Genomic DNA, 20,957 nt, shown 5'->3' on the forward strand with positions numbered 1-20,957 from the left:
AAAGGTTTATAAAAAAAAACAAAAAAAAAAAAACATAAATTTCCTCTGCGTATGCGCATAGCATAGATCCAACAAATCGATGACTAAATTAATCGCCAACTATTTTTATAATCGATTTTAATCAATTTAATCGATTAGTTGTTGCAGCCCTACTCTTAAGTAATTGCAACATACAACATTTGAATTAATTGCATGATGATGAGATGGTGTGTGCACCACCGAATAATGTAATGAAGTATTGTGGGTGCGGTCTTTTTAAAAGACACTGTTGCTGTCGTTCTTATATATCTTCCTCCTCCTTTTTGTAGCGAATGAAGATTTCATTGACCTTGTAATGGTTGATATTAGATAGTAGCTTGTAGCGGATTGATTGATTGATTGAAACTTTTATTAGTAGATTGCACAGTACAGTACATATTCCGTACAATTGACCACTAAATGGTAACACCCGAAAACGTTTTTCAACTTGTTTAAGTCGGGGTCCACGTTAATCAATTCATAGTAGATGCGTTCCTTCAGCATAGCAATGCGGAGGTCCACCTTTTCTCCAACGCAAGCAGCTTCTTCTGAGGCTTAGATTTTGTGCCAGAAGCCTGAGAAGGCGGAGAACGTTTGGACGACATCGAAGGGATTCAAATAAATACAAATGCCCATCCATCCATCCATTTTCTACCGCTTATTCCCTTTGGGGTCGCGGGGGTCGCTGGAGCCTATCTCAGCTACAATCGGGCGGAAGGCGGGGTACACCCTGGACAAGTCGCCACCTCATCGCAGGGCCAACACAGATAGACAGACAACATTCACACTCACATCCACACACTAGGGCCAATTTTAGTGTTGCCAATCAACTTATCCCCAGGTGCATGTCTTTGGAAGTGGGAGGAAGCCGGAGTACCCGGAGGGAACCCACGCAGTCACGGGGAGAACATGCAAACTCCACACAGAAAGATCCCGAGCCCGGGATTGAACCCAAGACTACTCAGGACCTTCGTATTGTGAGGCAGATGCACTAACCCCTCTGCCACCGTGAAGCCCATAAATACAAATGTTCCCGTAAAAACAATGGAGCAAACACACCAGCTGAGCTAAAACAAGCAGGAAGTTCGATGTGACTGAGCCAATCAGCTGCCAGGACACGGAACGCAATGCTCTGTGATTGGTCCGCCATCAACCAGTAGTGTTGCATGTGGGCAAAGCAGCCTTACCACCGGATAAACAGCTTTGCCAGGCTTCAAACAGATTTATTGTCACATAAACATGCATGTGCATACAAAAGTTGACTTGTAAAGGTTAGTGCATTTTAGCTTTATCCTGCAGTTTCACCTGAACGCCTAATATCTCTAACCTTTTATGAGTAGTGTGTATACCAGGCCTGGGCAATTCTTTTGACTCGGGGGTCACATTTAGAGAAAAAAATGTGTCTGGGGGCCGGTATATCTATTTTTAGGAACACTAATACAAAACCTCACAATAATGTCTGATTGAATGCTAAAAACGTTATGACAGACCGCCTTAAAAAACGTAATGGAATTTTACATTTTTCTATGAACGATAAAACACTGAATATTGACAAAATATGAATGTCACACCCCCTTTCGATCGACATATTTTACAATCAAGTGAAACGCAACAAACAGGGAAATATGAACGCGAAGGGTACAAAATAAACCCATAAATCTGATACATCTGATATATCATTAATCTTTAGAACTTTGTTGTGAAAATCTCCTTCCGCGTCTGTGGAAACGCTTTCCGCCCACACTGCTTGGTGCCTCGTCTGAGCTGCTGTGACGTAGATTACCATAGTAACTAATTAGATGACCATAGTAACTAATTAGATTACCATAATAACGGGTATATCATGCATAAGCGCAGATTCCAACCATTGAAATACTTTGTATAGTTCAAGACTTGCGGTCATTAGAAAACATCACTGCGCATCATAATGGCAGCTAGTTTCCATCTTAAAGATCTAAAAATATTATTTGGGAATGTCCGGCGGGCCAGATTGAAAAGCTTAACGGGCCGCATGTGGCCCCCGGGCCTTAATTTGCCCAGGTCTGGTGTATACCTTCTTAATATGTATGATTGGGATCAGTCTTTTTTACAAGAGGAAAAATATAAAAATGCACTATAGAGCAAAGCTGCCAGCCCTACAGAGTTTGTGCATCTCCAAGAAACCAGATTGTTTTCTGTCTAATTGGCCCCTCAGAATAATAAAAACTCGCATTTGAGGCCCGGTCCCATTGTGCAGGACAGGAACTCATAGAGGAAGCCGCACAATGGCCCTCGCTTCCTTGCTGTGGGGGTGGAAACAGGAAGTGGCCAGGAAGGCAGTGTGGGCAGCGTATTAGTAGTAGCATCTCTCTATTGTCTGTCTGGGGACTTCTCACGGCTACTGGGCTATTGCTCCCCTGGGATGCCAGTAAACAATCAGCGTTCACCACGAGAGGTTCAAAGGTTTATAAAGTGAGCAGGATGGTCTTCCTTTAAATGTTTTTGCTGGAGTCATCATGTGTGTAATACACATATTCATCATTTAACGCTGCTGACTGGTTTGGAACAAGACTTGTGAGCGTGGCAAAGTGGAGCCCCAGACATTGACCTGCTGCTAGACTAAATTAGACGTTCTCAGAATCTTGACTTACATAGTTTCTAATATGCAGTGTAGATCTAACGTGATCTTCATTCAGTGGGTTCACACTAACAACCTCTCACAGTGCAGCTTGTGGTGGGCCGCCTCCAGGTCCAGCTGGGCCCTTCTGTTCTGTGAGCAACGTCTTGCTGGCAGCTCCCGCTAAGGTTACAGCAGGTTGCAATCTCTCCCCCCAACACCCGCCACCATTATTTACAACCTCAAAAACCTCACAAATCGTCGTGAGCCCTTTCAGCTGCGTGCTGGGGTTTTGCAAGAAGAGTTGTCCGCGTTGTTCAACGAAGTGCACGTCGTCCCCATCCCGGCTACGACTTCATTCATCCTCCTTGAGAAGTAATCACTTAGTTCATCCTCACATGCTTCGCTTGCCCACAAACACATCTTTTATTCATTTCCAGGTCTTCATATTTGATGGAAACTATTTTAAGGTTACTATTCACAATGTTGCCGGGGTGATGTCACACTGAGATCATTGTCTTTCTTTGGACTGAGGCTGTAATCACATTTCAAACGGGATTGGTTAGAGAGTGTGTGGTAGTGTAGTAGTTTAAAGGTACAAACCCCGTTTCCATATGAGTTGGGAAATTGTGTTAGATGTAAATATAAACAGAATACAATGATTTGCAAATCCTTTTCAACCCATATTTAATTTAATGCACTACAAAGACAAGATATTTGATGTTCAAACTCATAAACTTTATTATTTTTTGCAAATAATAATTAACTTAGAATTTCATGGCTGCAACACGTGCCAAGGTAGTTGGGAAAGGGCATGTTCACCACTGTGTTACATGGCCTTTCCTTTTAACAACACTCAGTAAACGTTTGGCAACTGAGGAGACACATTTTTTAAGCTTGTCAGGTGGAATTCTTTCTCATTCTTGCTTGATGTACAGCTTAAGTTGTTCAACAGTCCGAGGGTCTCCGTTGTGGTATTTTAGGCTTCATCATGCCCCACACATTTTAAATGGGAGACAGGTCTGGACTACAGGCAGGCCAGTCTAGTACCAGCACTCTTTTACTATGAAGCCACGTTGATGTAACACGTGGCTTGGCATTGTCTTGCTGAAATAAGCAGGGGCGTCCATGGTAACGTTGCTTGGATGGCAACATATGTTGCTCCAAGACCTGTATGTACCTTTCAGCATTAATGGCGCCTTCACAGATGTGTAAGTTACACATGTCTTGGGCACTAATACACCCCCATACCATCACAGATGCTGGCTTTCCAACTTTGCACCTATAACAATCCGGATGGTTCTTTTCCTCTTTGGTCTGGAGGACACAACGTCCACAGTTTCCAAAAATAATTTGAAATGTGGACTCGTCATACCACAGAACACTTTTCCACTTTGTATCAGTCCATCTTAGATGAGCTCAGGCCCAGCGAAGCTGACAGCGTTTCTGGGTGTTGTTGATAAACGGTTTTCACCTTGCATAGGAGAGTTTTAACTTGCACTTACAGATGTAGCGACCAACTGTAGTTACTGACAGTGGGTTTCTGAAGTGTTCCTGAGCCCATGTGGTGATATCCTTTACAAACTGATGTCGCTTGTTGATGCAGTACAGCCTGGGGGATCGAAGGTCACGGGCTTAGCTGCTTACGTGCAGTGATTTCTCCAGATTCTCTGAACCCTTTGATGATATTACGGACCGTAGATGGTGAAATCCCTAAATTCCTTGCAATAGCTGGTTGAGAAAGGTTTTTCTTAAACTGTTCAACAATTTGCTCACGCATTTGTTGACAAAGTGGTGACCCTCGCCCCATCCTTGTTTGTGAACGACTGAGCATTTCATGGAATCTACTTTTATACCCAATCATGGAACCCACCTGTTCCCAATTTGCCTGTTCACCTGTGGGATGTTCCAAATAAGTGTTTGATGAGCATTCCTCAACTTTATCAGTATTTATTGCCACCTTTCCCAACTTATTTGTCACGTGTTGCTGGTATCAAATTCAAAAGTTAATGATTATTTGCAAAAAAAAAAAAAAAGGTTTATGAGTTTGAACATCAAATATGTTGTCTTTGTAGCATATTCAACTGAATATGGGTTGAAAATGATTTGCAAATCATTGTATTCCGTTTATATTTACATCTAACACAATTTCCCAACTCATATGGAAACGGGGTTTGTACACATTATATACACACAGAACAATGACGATCATAGCATTTCCTAAACCCATCTGATTGCTGGGATGTCATCCCTGCACAGCTCACAGTCACTTGGACATGAAGTAACACTCCTTGCATGTGTGTGTGCAGGGCCGACCCATGGCATGAACACTCAATGTGGTTGGTTTGGGCCAAAACCAGTAGGTAGGCCAATGATACTGGCCTTGGCTTTTGTAAAGATTTTAAATATATATATTTCATTTAAATACAACCTCATTAAAGTTACAATAAAATCTATTTTCTTGTCAAAGTTCAATACACATTTTGTTGGAATCATCCATCCATCCATCCACGTATGGATGGATGGATGGATGGAAGTTCAATACAAATTTTGTTGGAATCAAAAATTGTATTGAACGGGGTGATATAGCTCGGTTGGTAGAGTGGCCGTGCCAGCAACTTGAGGGTTCCAGGTTCGACCCCCGCTTCCACCATCCTAGTCACTGCCGTTGTGTCCTTGGGCAAGACACTTTACCCACCTACTCCCAGGGCCACCCACACTGGTTTAAATGTAACTTAGATATTGGGTTTCACTATGTAAAAGCGCTTTGAGTCTCTAGAGAAAAGCGCTATATAAATATAATTCACTTCACTTCAAATTAGTAATATGTCACACAACATAGACTCAAAATTGCAAAATAGTTAAAGGGGAACATTATCACAATTTCAGAAGGGTTAAAACCATTAAAAATCAGTTCCCAGTGGCTTATTTTATTTTTCGAAGTTTTTTTCAAAATGTTACCCATCACGCAATATCCCTAAAAAAAAAAGCTTCAAAGTGCCTGATTTTAACCATCGTTATATACACCCGTCCATTTTCCTGTGACGTCACATAGTGATGCCAACACAAACAAACATGGCGGATAGAACAGCAAGGTATAGCGACATCAGCTCGGATTCAGACTCGGATTTCAGCGGCTTAAGCAAAATTGAAGAAGAAATTGAAGCTATTGAGCCATATCGGTTTGAACCGTATGCAAGCGAAACCGACAAACGACACGACAGCCAGCGACACGGGAGAAAGCGAGGACGAATTCGGCGTTCGCCTTCTAACCAACGATTGGTATGTGTTTGTTTTTAAGTGTTGTAATGTTTTTAAGCTAAATTATTGGTATAATTATGTATAATAATTTACGTAAAACCGCGAGTAATGAATAAAGTTTTCATCAATTAATATATTCTATAGACATACCCTCATCCGCTCTCTTTTCCTGAAAGCTGATCTGTCCAGTTTTGGAGTTGATGTCAGCAGGCCAGGGAAGCTAGGGTCGATATTCTTCTCTTGATCATCTTCGGTGGCATAAGGGACGGTGTGAGCCAAGACATCCAGGGGGTTTAGCTCGCTCGTCTGCGGGAACAAACTGCCGCCATTGCTTGCCGTGCTACCGAGGTTCTTTGTCCCTGAATTGCTCACACACTCCGGCAGATTCAATGGGGGCTGGCGGCAGATTTCTTTGACTTTATCGTTGGAAATGCATCTGCTTTGAGTGTCGCAGGATATCCACACATTCTTGCCATCTCTGTCGTAGCATAGCTTTCGTCGGTAAAATGTGCGGAACAAACAACTGACCATTTTCGTCGGCTTTCCCCACACCCTCGTATTTTGAACAAATTTCGTCCAATTTCTTGCCACTTTCGCATCTTTGGGCCACTGGTGCAACTTGAATCCATCCCTGTTCGTGTTGTTACACCCTCCGACAACACAATGACGAGGCATGATGTCTCCAAGGTACGGAAAACAGTCGAAAAAACGGAAAATAACAGAGCTGATTTGATTCGGTGTTTGTAATGTGTTTGAGAAAATGGCGGATTGCTTCCCGATGTGACGTCACAACGTGACGTCATCACTCCGAGAGCGAATAATAGAAAGGCGTTTAATTCGCCAAAATTCACCCATTTAGAGTTCGGAAATCGGTTAAAAAAAAAAAAAAGGTCTTTTTTCTGCAACATCAAGGTATATATTGACGCTTACATAGGTCTGGTGATAATGTTCCTTTTTAATTTCTCTTAGTAGCGGCAAAACCAGCATGGAACATGTCACTGTTCACTCAACACATTTGTACATTCACACACAGCGTCAACATTTAGGAACCAGGATAATTTGATAGAAGAATTTTTTTTTTTTAAAGTTACAAAAATTAATAAGTCTGTTTGTGGCAGTATCAGACAGTTATTTTAATGTTTATATTTTTGCATCCCGGCACAAGAGGTGGGGGAAATAATCGATTTTTAGATGCATCGCAATTCAGACATGGACGATTATAAAATTGCTTAGTAAACGTCAATAATGGATAATCGATTTATTTATCGTAAATAAAGTAATGCAGACAGTTCCAAAATTTTGCTGACTGCTTCGAGCCACCTCACTGAGAGATATGACCATCTCCTTGATTTTAGGGCACGTATGTTCCAATTTTGCACACATTTACATTCATTTACTCAATGTAAGAATTAATTGAAGAGCTTCTTATTACAAATGCACTGTTTTTTTTAAAGTTGCAAGTGATAAACGCTTATTCAGTGAAACGAAAATAATTGTAAAACTGCATCAATATATATATATATATATATATATATATATATATATATATATATATATATATATATATATATATATATATCATAGATGCATCAATAATCGATTTTTAATCGAATCGTAGCTCCTGAATCGTAATTGTCAAATGGCCAAAGATTCCCACCTCTACCCAGCATATAATTGTGGTGCGTTCAAGAAGCCTTGATTGAAGTTCCAATTAGAGGATTTTAAATATAGCGTTTTAAAAAAGCTAGTTTCGACCAAATGCAGTCAATAATTAGTTTTTCAGTGCATATAAACTTACTGAGTGTGTGAAGGTTTAGGATAAGGTGGGTGCCCTCCAGAAGTCTAATAACGCTTGTCCCTCTCAGAGTCGCGGGGGGCTGGATCCTATCCCAGCTGCACTCGTGCGGAAGGTAGTGTACACCCTGGACAATTCACCACCTCATCGCAGGGCCAACACAGATAGACAGACAACATTCACACTCACATTCACACACTAGGGCCAATTTAGTGTTGCCAATCAGCCTATCCCCAGGTGCATGTCTTTGGAAGTGGGAGGTAGCCGGTATATACCCGGAGGGAACCCATGCAGTCACAGGGAGAACATGCAAACTCCACAAAGAAATACCCCTAGCCCGGGAATGAAACCCAAGACCTTCTTGCTGAGGCACGAGCACTGACTACTGTTACACAGTGTTGTCCATAATAATAATAAATAAGTCATATAACAAAATCTCGGCGAGGGCCGGCCCTGTGTGAGTATGTGAGTGTGTACATGCGTACGGTCTAATCCCACATAGAAACTCCAGTCTTTAGCACAATGCATACATTGACTGGCTGTTGGGAGCACAATGGAAGCTCAGGAAAGGTTTCCTTCCCCCTCTTGACTTTTAAGGTATTTATAGTCATAAAAGTATTTGTCCTCAGGATCTCTTTCACGCCATCAGGAAGAAGTCATCATCTGGAGAACACATACAGGCCTCTTGTGAGCGGGGTGGCATGTCAAAGTCAGACAGGGAAACAAAAGAACCCCCAGACAACGCAGTTTGGTCTCACTACCTGTGGTGAACCTCCACTGTGAACGTCCATGTTTGGAAGGGACGATAAGCAGTGTTAACAGCAGACTGAAAATGGACGGAATAACCGCTCTCAGCTGTCGGGACAATCTTATGACATCCAAATTTACAAGAGCTATGTCATAATATTTTTTCTGGTCTAGATGGTCATATAGATACAGTATATTTGTGTGCATATACATATACAGTTATGGTCAAAAGTTTACATACACTTGTAAAGAACATAATGTCATGGCTTTCTTGAGTTTCCAATAATTTCTAAGACTCGTATTTTTTTGTGATAGAGTGATCGGAGCACATACTTGTTGGTCACAAAAAACAGCTCAATTTTTGTTTCATCTGACCACAGAACTTTCCTACAGAAGGTCTTATATTTGTCCATGTGATGTCTGAAGAAACAACAATTTAGCTATTTGGCCACAATACCCAGCAAAGACTATAAAAATGGGACCCATTACCTCCCTGCTTGGCACTCAGCATCAAGGGTTGGAATTGGGGGTTAAATCACCAAAAATTATTCCCGGGTGCGGCCACCGCTGCTGCTCACTGCTCCCCTCACCTCCCATGGGGTGATCAAGGGTGATGGGTCAAATGCAGAGAATAATTTTGCCACACCTAGTGTGTGTGACAATCATTGGTACTTTAACTTTGATATGTTTATAGGAGAAAAGGTGAGGCCTTCAATCCCAGAAACACCAATTCCTACCGTCAAGCATGGTGGTGGTGGTAGTATTATGTTCTGGGCCTGTTTTGATGCCAATGGAACTGGTGCTTTACAGGGAGTAAATTGGACAATGAAAAAGGAGGATTACCTCCAAATTCTTCAGGACAACCTAAAATCATCAGCCCGGAGGTTGTGTCTTGGGCGCAGTTGGGTGTTCCAACAGGACAATGACCCCAAACACACGTCAAAAGGGGTAAAGGAATGGCTAAATCAGGCTAGAATTAAGGATTTAGAATGGCCTTCCCAAAGTTTTGACTTAAACGTGTGGACAATGCTGAAGAAACAAGTCCATGTTAGAAAACCAACACATTTAGCTGAACTGCACCAATTTTGTCAAGAGGAGTGGTCAAAAATTCAACCAGAAGCTTGTGGATGGCTACCAAAAGCGCCTTATTGCAGTGAAACTTGCCAAGGGACATGTAACCAAATATTAACATTGCTGTATGTATACTTTTGACCCAGCAGATTTTGTCACATTTTCAGTCGACCCATAATAAATTCATAAAAGAACCAAACTTCATGAATGTTTTTTGTGACCAACAAGTATGTGCTCCAATCACTCTAACACAAAAAAATAAGAGTTGTAGAAATTATTGGAAACTCAAGACAGCCATGACATTATGTCCTTTACAAGTGTATGTCAACTTTTGACCACGACTGTATGTACATATATATATATATTTTAGATAAAGTTTGCAGTGTTACTGTACTGCGTCATACGGAGAGCTGCTATATACTTAGTCTGAGGCGTACCTAATGTTGTGGCCAGTGAGTGCATGTGTAAGTTGTTAATTCGGCGTTCAATGCTCAGCTACTGTAGCGCTTGTTGCAGCTTCCTGCATGCACTTTGTTCATATCGAGTCCTCCAGACTGTGAAACGTCTTGTGAGAACCTCCAAGCTTATGCTCTTTCTTTCCACATCACCCAAGAGACAGCATCCTGTTTTGGCAGGACGTAGCATTGTTTTTCCTCTTTCCAATCCCATTGAGTCGCGCTCCTCGCGAGACCCGCCCCCTTCCTGCGCTTCTTCAGCGTGTGTACGTGCATGGAGATGCTGCCAAGTCCTGGAAATGTTTAGAAGATGGAAGATCAATTAGCCTCAGCCATTCGATGCAGGAACTACGGAGAATGGAGCTTTGACCTACGCGCTAATGCTGACGACCGCAACAGCTGGCGCCAGGAGGAAGATGTTCCTGTTTAGGCAACATCATCATCCTCACGTGGTGCCAACTGTTTGCAACTCCTAATGCATCAGTATTATGTTTTATACACGCGCTGTGGACGTCAAAGAAGGAAAAAGGCAAAAGAAAATTGATAATTCGGAAAATTGGACAAAAATGATGCTACCCTCCAATCTAATATTTAGTCGCACGAACTTTAGAAGCAATTACTACAATCAAGTACTCCCTGTAACTCTACATTAGTCTTGCATCTGTCAACAGGTATTTTGGTCCACACCTCTGGAACAAACTGTTCCTGCTCTCTCAAGTTTGATGGTGTCTTCTCCAGACTGCATGTTCTTTCTACAGATGGATCAATCAATAGGATTTAAAGGGGACCTATTATGCAAAACCAACTTTTCTTACCTATTGGTACCTGTTTTTGTGTATTTGGAATCTGCATACCGTATTTTTCGGACTATAAGTCGCAGTTTTTTTCATAGTTTGGCCGGGGTTGCGACTTATACTCAGGAGCGACTTATATATGAAATTATTAACACATTACCGTAAAATATAAAATAATATTATTTAGCTCATTCACGTAAGAGACTAGACGTATAAGATTTCACGGGATTTAGCGATGAGGAGTGACAGATTGTTTGGTAAACGTATAGCATGTTCTATATGTTATAGCTATTTGAATGACTCTTACCATTATATGTTATGTTAACATACCAGGCACGTTCTCAGTTGGTTATTTATGCCTCATATAACGTACACTTATTCAGCCTGTTGTTCACTATTCTTTATTAGGGACCGCAATGTCCCTTTGGGACAGAGGACCCTATTGTATTCTGTGCGTTTTATTATTATTATTATTTCGCCGCCTCTTTGAGCTGTAATTTGATCCCCTTAACATGCTTCAAAACTCACCATATTTGACACACACATCAGGACTGGCAAAAATTGCCATCTAATCAAAAAACAAACCCCAAAACTCAAAATTGCGCTCTAGCGCCCCCTAGTAAAAAACACAGACAAAACTGCTTGTAACTTCTGCTAAGAATGTCGTAGAGACCATCCATCCATCCATCCATCCATCCATCTTCTTCCGCTTATCCGAGGTCGGGTCGCGGGGGCAGCAGCCTAAGCAGGGAAGCCCAGACTTCCCTCTCCCCAGCCACTTCGTCCAACTCTTCCTGTGGGACCCTGAGGCGTTCCCAGGCCAGCCGGGAGACATAGTCTTCCCAACGTGTCCTGGGTCTTCCCCGCGGCCTCCTACCGGTCGGACGTGCCCTAATCGTAGAGACATGAAACAAAAACCTCTATGTAGGTCTGACTTAGACCTAGATTCCATCCATTGACATCCTTCAGCAAAAATCAACAGGAAATTGGCAATTCCCCCTTCAAAACAAAACTTTACTAAAAACAGTCACTTTTTCCTCTTTGAGCTGTAATTTGACCCCCTTAACATGCTTCAAAACTCACCAAACTGGACACACACATCAGGACTGAAAACTGAAAACACAGACACAACTGCTCCTAGGAAGAAAACTCAGACAAAACTGCCTGTAACTTCCAGTAGGAATGTCTAAGAGACATGAAACAAAAACCTCTATGTAGGTCTCACTTGGACCTACATTTCATAGATTGTCAACCCCCAGCAAAAAATCAACAGGAAGTTTGCAATTCCCCCGTCAAAACAAAGGTTTTGTAAAAACCGGTCACCTTTTTTCAAACAATATCTCCTCTGAGCGCGTTTGTCGTGCCGGCTTCAAACTAGCACAGGAGAGAGATTGAACCCTTCTGATTAAAAGTTGACCAAAGAATTTTAATAACTGCTCCGGTTTGGATTTAATGTGCCGTCAAAGTCGGTCCCGTCCATCGCTGCTTGCAGCTTTAATTTATTTTGAATTGCCTTTCAAATGTCTATTCTTGGTGTTGGGTTTTATCAAATAAATGTCCCCAAAAAATGTGACTTATACTCCAGTGCGACTTATATGTTTTTTTCCTTCTTTATTATGCATTTTCGGCAGGTGCGACTTATACTCCGGTGCGACTTATACTCCGAAAAATGCGGTAAGTCCCGAACATTTGAAATCAAACCATGGAGGCATGGCGGAGATATTTATAAAACCATTTTGCCTTCCTTTACACTTCCTCCAAACAAGCCGTGAAGCCGTTTGTAGTTTGCCCAGTTTGTGACGTTTGGGTGTGACGTCAGCGGACATCTGTGTATGGTAGAGTTTTACCCGAAGACCTTTGCACGAGTCCGCCATTGTAGTGTGACATTAGAGATGTCCGATAATATTGGACTGCTGATATTATCAGCCGATAAATGCTTTAAAATGTAGTATCGGAAATTATCTGTATCGGTTTCAAAAAGTACAATTTATGACTTTTTAAAACACCACTGCACGGAGTGGTACACGGCCGTCGGGAGAAGTACAGAGCGCCAATACACCTTAAAGGCACTGCCTTTGCGTGCCGGCCCAGTCACATAATATCTACGGCTTTTCACACACACAAGTGAATGCAAGGCATATTTGGTCTACAGCCATACAGGTCACACTGAGGGTGGCCGTATAAACAACTTTAACACTGTTACAAATATGCGCCACACTGTGAACCCACACCAAACAAGAATGACAAACACATTTCGGGAGAACATCCGCACCGTAACACAACATAAACACAACAGAACAAATACCCAGAACCCCTTGCAGCACTAACTCTTCCGGGACGCTACAATATACACCCCCTGCTACCCCCGCCACCCACCCCCCCCCCCAACCCCACCCACCTCAACCTCCTCATGCTCTCTCAGGGAGAGCATGTCCCAAATTCCAAGCTGCTGTTTTGAGGCATGTTAAAAAAAATAATGCACTTTGTGACTTCAATAATAAATATGGCAGTGCCATGTTGGCATTTTTTTCCATAACTTGAGTTGATTTATTTTGGAAAACCTTGTTACATTGTTTAATGCATCCAGCGGGGCATCACAACAAAATTAGGCATAATAATGTGTTAATTCCCCAACTGTATATATCGGTATCGGTTGATATCGGAATCGGTAATTAAGAGTTGGACAATATCGGAATATCGGATATCGGCAAAAAAGCCATTATCGGACATCTCTAGTATGTATCCATACTTGAGATTTCATTGTACCCTACACACAGTAAAGACACTACGTGTCAGCCATGGAACATAAGCAAGTGTCCATGTTCCAAATTAGGTATGCTTTTATCTTCAGGTTTCATTTTTGTCTGTAAAAATAGAGATGATGGGATTTGTCTCGCATAAGCTGTATAGCCTGTCAATCAATATGCATTTTGGCAAATTCCACCATTATGACTTTAGTCATCTGCCTACTGCTACAAACAATTGTATCCACATCTGGTTGTAGTGGATTAAGTATTTCAGCTATTTCAAAAAATTAATGTCCAAATATACAGTATGTTGGTTTTATTCTACCTAAAATACCTCGAACATAAAAATCTTTACAATAAATTCCCCTCATGGAAATCTCAGGAAAATTGTAGCTGGATGCCATTTTCTTCCATTTTCTATAAAAAAACGAGTCTGATTTAAAGGAAGACCACCTGTTTTCGTCTTATAATCACTATCCAGCTTATGTGTGTTTTGTATAATGACAAACTGTATATTGTACACAAAAAGCAAACATTCCTATGTGGCGCTTACATAAAGTAATGCAATCAATTTGTTTCACCTCCAGCGTAAACATGTTTGGAGAAAATGTTGAGCGATAAGAGTATGCATTCCCGACCCTGTGAAATGTTCCTCATTTTAGATAAGTCGTATATTTTACACATGCACACATATATTTAATACGTTCTGCTATCGCTGGCACTCTTTGATGATAAATATCTCTTTAATAAGGTTTTCCTCTGAGGAGATAGAACATCTACTGCGTATCTGCCAGCCTTCTAACATCACATTTTCATTTCATGTGGAGAGAAAAAAAAAAAAGATGTAGCCTGGGGTCGCTCTAAATGTCCTTGTAATTTCTTTTCGCCGGGGATTTATTTGAAGAGGGAAAACTTGTTTTAATGCTGCCATTTTTGTCAGTAAAGTGCATGAAACCAGTCTGTGAGGATGATGTTTTACAATAAAGTGTGTGCAGGAACTCTTGTTGTACAAAGTGTGAAGGCGATTGTTACACAGTTACTCAACTGCATCAATGGCGCCAACTTCCGAACTGGACTGTGTTTGTGTACGTACAGTCGCGATCAATAGTTTACACACACTTGTAAGAACATAATGTCATGGCTGTCTTGAGTTTCCAATCATTTCTACATCTCTTGTTTTTTGTGATAGAGTGATTGGCGCACATACTTGTTGGTCACAAAAAGCATTCATGAAGTTTGGTTCTTTTATGAATTTATTATGGGTCTACTGAAAATGTGACCAAATCTGCTGGGTCAACAACTGCTGACATCACATGGACAAAGAAAATACCTTCTGGAGGAAAGTTCTGTGGTCAGATGAAACAAATATTGAGCTGTTTGGCCACAATACCCAGCAATATGTTTGGAGGAGAACAGGTGAGGCCTTTAATTCCAAGTAACACCATTCCTACCGTCAAGCATGGTGGTGGTAGTATTATGCTCTGGGCCTGTTTTGTTGCCAATGGAACTGGTGCTTTACAGAGAGTAAATGGGACAATGAAAAAGGAGGTTTATCCTCCAAATTCTTCAGGACAACCTAAAATCATCAGCCCGGAGGTTGGGCCTTGGGCGCAGTTGGGTGTTCCAACAGGACAATGACCCCCAAACACATGTCAAAAGTGGTAAAATAATGGCTAAATCATGCTAGAATGAAGGTTTTAGAATGGCCTTCCCAAAGTGGGAACAATGCTGAAGAAACAAGTCCATGTCAAAACAAATTTAGCTGAACTGCACCAATTTGTCAAGAGGACTGGTCAAAAATTCAACCAAACGCTTGCCAGAAGCTTGTGGATGGCTACCAAAAGTGCCTTATTGCAGTGAAACTTGCCAAGGGACATGTAACCAAATATTAACATTGCTGTATGTATACTTTTGACCCAGCAGATTTGGTCACATTTTCAGTAGACCCATAATAAATTAATTAAAGAACCAAACTTCATGAATGTTTTTTGTGACCAGCAAGTACCGTATTTTTCGGAGTATAAGTAATAAAAAAGGAAAAAAACATATAAGGCGCACTGGAGCTCGGCCAAACTATGAAAAAAACTGCGACTTTTAGTCCGAAAAATACGGTATGTGCTTTAATCACTCTATCACAAAAAAATAAGAGTTGTAGAAATGATTGGAAACTCAAGACAGCCATGACATTATGTTCTTGACAAGTGTATGTAAACTTTTGATGGCGACTGTATGTGTGCAGTGGCCCACGGGCGTGTGTATTGTGTTTCTGTGTGTGCCATGAACACATCATTTTTGGGCTAACTACAATTTGTAATGGGAGCAGTTGTTACTTGGTGGTTCGAATTTTTGTCATTCAGTTCAATATTTCAAGACTTTTTATATAGTTATAGTTGCCCTTTTTTTTATATTCTTCTCTTTTTGGTCAGGTTAAGAAAGGGAACAACAATAGTGTGATGAGAAAGTTTAAGTTTCACACTCACTGCACACACAAGCATGCATACACTCGGTGAGCGATGTGTTACACTGTATTAAAATAAATTGTCTTTTTTTTCTCACAACCTAATAAAGTCTCCTGTTGGTCCAAGATAAGCTCTTAATTTGCAGCTTGGCGTGCACTCTCTCTCTCTCTCTTGTGCTCCCTCTCTCTCTCTCTCTCACACACATACACACACACGTTTATACACAACAACAACACAAACACATGCCGGAGGTCACGCACTAGTCATTAGTGATGCGTGCAGACAGCCGTTAAATTGGTGCAGAGTTGGTTCCCACACATGCACGTACAGTGAAAGTGATGTCACACACACATTCCTTGCGTGTGCATGTGTGACACACACACACACACACACACACACACACACACACACACACACACACACACACACACACACACACACACACACACACACACACACACACACACACGTTACATCGTAATTTGATCAAATGTTATCAGAATCCTCTTTAATGAACACATACAGAATATCCATTCAGTAGGTGTGGCATTTTCATAGATGATGTTCACTTCTAAAGGGCTCATATTATATTTTTTCCCGTTTTTTCCAACCCTTCCTTTTGGTCTATATAATTTTTTTATTTTTTTTATTTAACCAGGTAAAAATCCCATTGAGATCAAAGATGTCTTTTCCAAGGGAGACCTGGCCAAGAGGGCAGCGGCAAGGTTACATTAAAAAAACAGTAAACAACACATAAAACATCACATTTACAACATTAAAACTTGCTCACATAACACATGTGCATACAGACAAGGTAGACTGCAGTCCTTTCACATAAGCTTTAAACTCATTCATTGTAACAAGGGTTTGAAGTTTAATATTTGATTGTAGGTTATTCCAAGCCTTCGGTGCTGAAAACCTAAATGCTTGCCCAGTTCAGTTCTTACTTTGGGGACGACAAATTGCAGAACATTCATTGAACGAAGATTGTGACTTCCTTATTTCTTTGTTAAAAGACAAGACAGATAAGATGGAGTGGTACCCAAAATGGTTTTGTAGATGAAAACATACCAGTGATTGAGGCGTCGGGCACATAAAGATGTGCTATATACTGTATATATATATATATATATAGCACATGTAATGATGGTTCTTTGGTCAAAATTTTGCATATATTTTGCTGTAAAGACTTTTGTTGAAGCCACTTTTTGGCTGCCTCTAAAAAACGGTTTGTTTTGAAAGGCAAAGTTGTTTGATGCAAATGAAGCCCTCCTTACTTTTTTGTTTTGCTAAGACCGTATGAAATATGGACACTGGTGATAGCCACCAGCGATCTCATTTTTTCTTGAATTTCACCAGAACACAACACCCCAAATGCAATAGCGAGAACAGCGGCTCACCGTGGTTTGTTGTCGGTTAAAGGAGGAGACAATGCGGGCGGAGAGAGAAAGGAAAGAAGCCATGCTTCAAATGTAAAGTACCAATGATTGTCACACACACACTAGGTGTGGCAAAATTATTCTCTGCATTTGACCCATCACCCTTGATCACCCCCTGGGAGGTGAGGGGAGCAGTGAGCACCAGCGGTGGCCACGCCCGGGAATAATTTTTGGTGATTTAACCGCCAATTCCAACCTTTGATGCAGAGTGCCAAGCAGGGAGGTAATGGGTCCCATTTTTATAGTCTTTGGTATGACTCGGCTGCGGTTTGAACTCACAACCTACCGATCTCAGGGCGGACACTCTATCCACTAGGCCACTGAGTGGGTGTAGCTCTCCAATGCTAGATCCTGGACGTATACATGTGTATATTGACAATAAAATGCTTTTCTATTCTATATCATGTTAATACTTGTCCTGCTGTGGCTTTGAACAATAGAGGCTGAGGCCGGCTAAACAGTAAGCTACGCTATGAGCTACATCGCCAACGTAATGGTCCATTGTCAAACAGATTAGACCAGTGGTTCTTAACCTTGTTGGAGGTACCGAACCCCACCAGTTTCATATGCGCATTCACCGAACCCTTCTTTAGTGAAAAATTAAAAATTAAAAAAATTAAAATTCAAGGCAAAGTTATGTTTTTTTTACTGGTGCGCAAAATGAACCGTGCATGAACATCACCTTGTTCAAAGAACAAAACCAACACAGTGCATAAACTCACAACAAATTACACACCTGCACGTTGTGACGTCACATCGGGAAGCAATCCGCCATTTTCTCAAACACATTACAAACACCGAGTCAAATCAGCTCTGTTATTTTCCGTTTTTTCGACTGTTTTCCGTACCTTGGAGACATCATGCCTCGTCTGTGTGTTGTCGGAGGGTGTAACAACACGAACAGGGACGGATTCAAGTTGCACCAGTGGCCCAAAGATGCGAAAGTGGCAATAAATTGGACGTTTGTTCCGCACACTTTACCGACGAAAGCTATGCTACGACAGAGATGGCAAGAATGTGTGGATATCCTGCGACACTCAAAGCAGATGCATTTCTAACGATAAAGTCAAAGAAATCTGCCGCCAGACCCCCATTGAATCTGCCGGAGTGTGTGAGCAATTCAGGGACAAAGGACCTCGGTAGCACGGCAAGCAATGGCGGCAGTTTGTTCCCGCAGACGAGCGAGCTAAACCCCCTGGATGTCTTGGCTCACACCGTCCCTTATGCCACCGAAGTTGATCAAGAGAAGAATATCGACCCTAGCTTCCCTGGCCTGCTGACATCAACTCCAAAACTGGACAGATCAGCTTTCAGGAAAAGAGCGCGGATGAGGGTATGTCTACAGAATATATTAATTGATGAAAATTGGGCTGTCTGCACTCTCAAAGTGCATGTTGTTGCCAAATGTATTTCATATGCTGTAGACCTAGTTCATAGTTGTTAGTTTCCTTTAATGCCAAACAAACACATACCAATCGTTGGTTAGAAGGCGATCGCCGAATTTGTCCTCGGTTTCTCCCGTGTCGCTGGCTGTCGTGTCGTTTTCGTCGGTTTCGCTTGCATACGGTTCAAACCGATATGGCTCAGTAGCTTCAGTTTCTTCTTCAATTTCGTTTTCGCTACCTGCCTCCACACTACAACCATCCGTTTCAATACATGCGTAATCTGTTGAATCACTTAAGCCGCTGAAATCCGAGTCTGAATCCGAGCTAATGTCGCTATAGCTTGCTGTTCTATGCGCCATGTTTGTTTGTGTTGGCATCACTATGTGACGTAACAGGAAAATGGACGGGTGTATATAACAATGGTTAAAATCAGGCACTTTGGAGCTTTTTTTAGGGATATTGCGTGATGGGTAAAATTTTGAAAAAAAACTTCAAAAAATAAAATAAGCCACTGGGACCTGATTTTTAATGGTTTTAACCCTTCTGAAATTGTGATAATGTTCCCCTTTAATTTCACAGCAAAGTCTGTTCCTTTTCTTTGTTTTCCACCCAGACATACAATACTAGTACACAGCTCATGAAAAACAATGTTTTTTGTTATTGTCATTGTAAGTGGGCCAAAACACTTACAGTATATTAGAAAAGAATCTCATGGAAATGACAGCTGTCATTTGATTTATAATAATAAAACATTTAATTTGTTATTTAGTCAGGTTTGGGACAGGTGGGCTCACATGTGCTCCACCGAATACTCAAGGAGTTTTTGCGTTTGCTCACGCATATGGAAAATTAGGGAACATTGTTTGAGGATATCCAAATACGCCAATAGAGAGAAGTTTTTATTTACACAATGAGTCAGGTGTGTCTTGACCTCCGCGGCGGAGGCTCCACCGAACCCCTGAAGCCGACTAACTAAACCCTTAGGGTTCGATCAAACCCAGGTTAAGAACCACTGGATTAGACACTGATCCAATTAAAAGTAATTTTTAGGAAAAGCGTTCTTTATTTTGCCGGAGGACGTTGACGCTATTGTCGCACAGTAGAAGGCGAAGCTAGCTACACAACAAATCATGCTAACATTACTAACGTATCATTCACACATTTCTAACCTAATGTTTTTACTTACCGTTTCATTGTCTCCTCCATTGTCACAAATAGTAGACACTAAGGTTGTACGGTATACCGGTATTAGTATAGTACCGCGATACTAATGAATAATTTTCTGTACGATACCGTCTATGACCAATGTATGATCCTGTAACGACTTGGTATCGGATTGATACCCAAATGTGTGGTATCATCCAAAACTAATGTAAAGTATCAAACAACAGAAGAATATGTGATTATTACATTTTAACAGAAGTGTAGATAGAACATGTTAAAGAAGAAAGTAAGCAGATATTTACAGCAAATGAACAAGTAGATTAATAATTAATTTTCTACCACTTGTCCTTAATAATTTTGACAAAATAATAGAATGATAAATGACACAATATGTTACTGCATATTTCAGCAGACTTATTAGGAGCCTTTGTTTGTTTACTTACTACTAAAAGACAAGTTGTCGAGTATGTTCACTTTTTATTTAAGGACTTAACTGCAATAGAAAACATACGTAAGTTTAATGTACACTAAGATTTTTTTGTTAATATAAAGCCAATAATGCAATTTTTTTTGTGGTCCCTTTTATTTAGAAAAGTACCGAAAAGTACCAAAATAGTTTTAGTACCGGTACCAAAATATTGGTATCGTTACAACACTAGTAGACACAGAGCCCGCTGTTAAAAGTAGCTTTTTGGAAAATCCAAGGTTTTTGGGTGAAGCAGGACTCTTCTTTACACACACTCGAAGCGACTTCTTCACAGTTGAAGGCACATTGCCACAAATCAAAAAAGTTAAAAGTAAGGCATTGTTGACTTCAGATTAAACTGAAAGTTAGTGTAGTGACTTGTGCTGGTTAAAGCCAACCAACAACAGAGCATTTGTCTTTATTGGGTTTCATTGTGGACATGTTGCAATACACGCGGTCCTACATAAATTATAAATGGCTAACTCCGAGAGGGACAAGCGGTACAAAATGGATGGATGGATAAATTCCTACCATCAGGTCAGAAAACGTCAAAAGTCAGA

At 41.0% G+C, this 20,957-nt stretch overlaps 1 protein-coding gene across 2 annotated transcripts in view; it reads left to right on the forward strand.

Moving 5' to 3' along the window:
* The window catches only part of LOC133618575 (neuropilin-1a-like), a 240,567-nt gene that overhangs the window by 166,747 nt on the left and 52,863 nt on the right, over positions 1 to 20,957 (forward strand). The gene's annotated exons all lie outside the window — the stretch shown is intronic.

The sequence above is a fragment of the Nerophis lumbriciformis genome, linkage group LG19 (genome assembly GCF_033978685.3).
Source record: "Nerophis lumbriciformis linkage group LG19, RoL_Nlum_v2.1, whole genome shotgun sequence".
Taxonomy (NCBI): Eukaryota; Metazoa; Chordata; class Actinopteri; order Syngnathiformes; family Syngnathidae; genus Nerophis; species Nerophis lumbriciformis.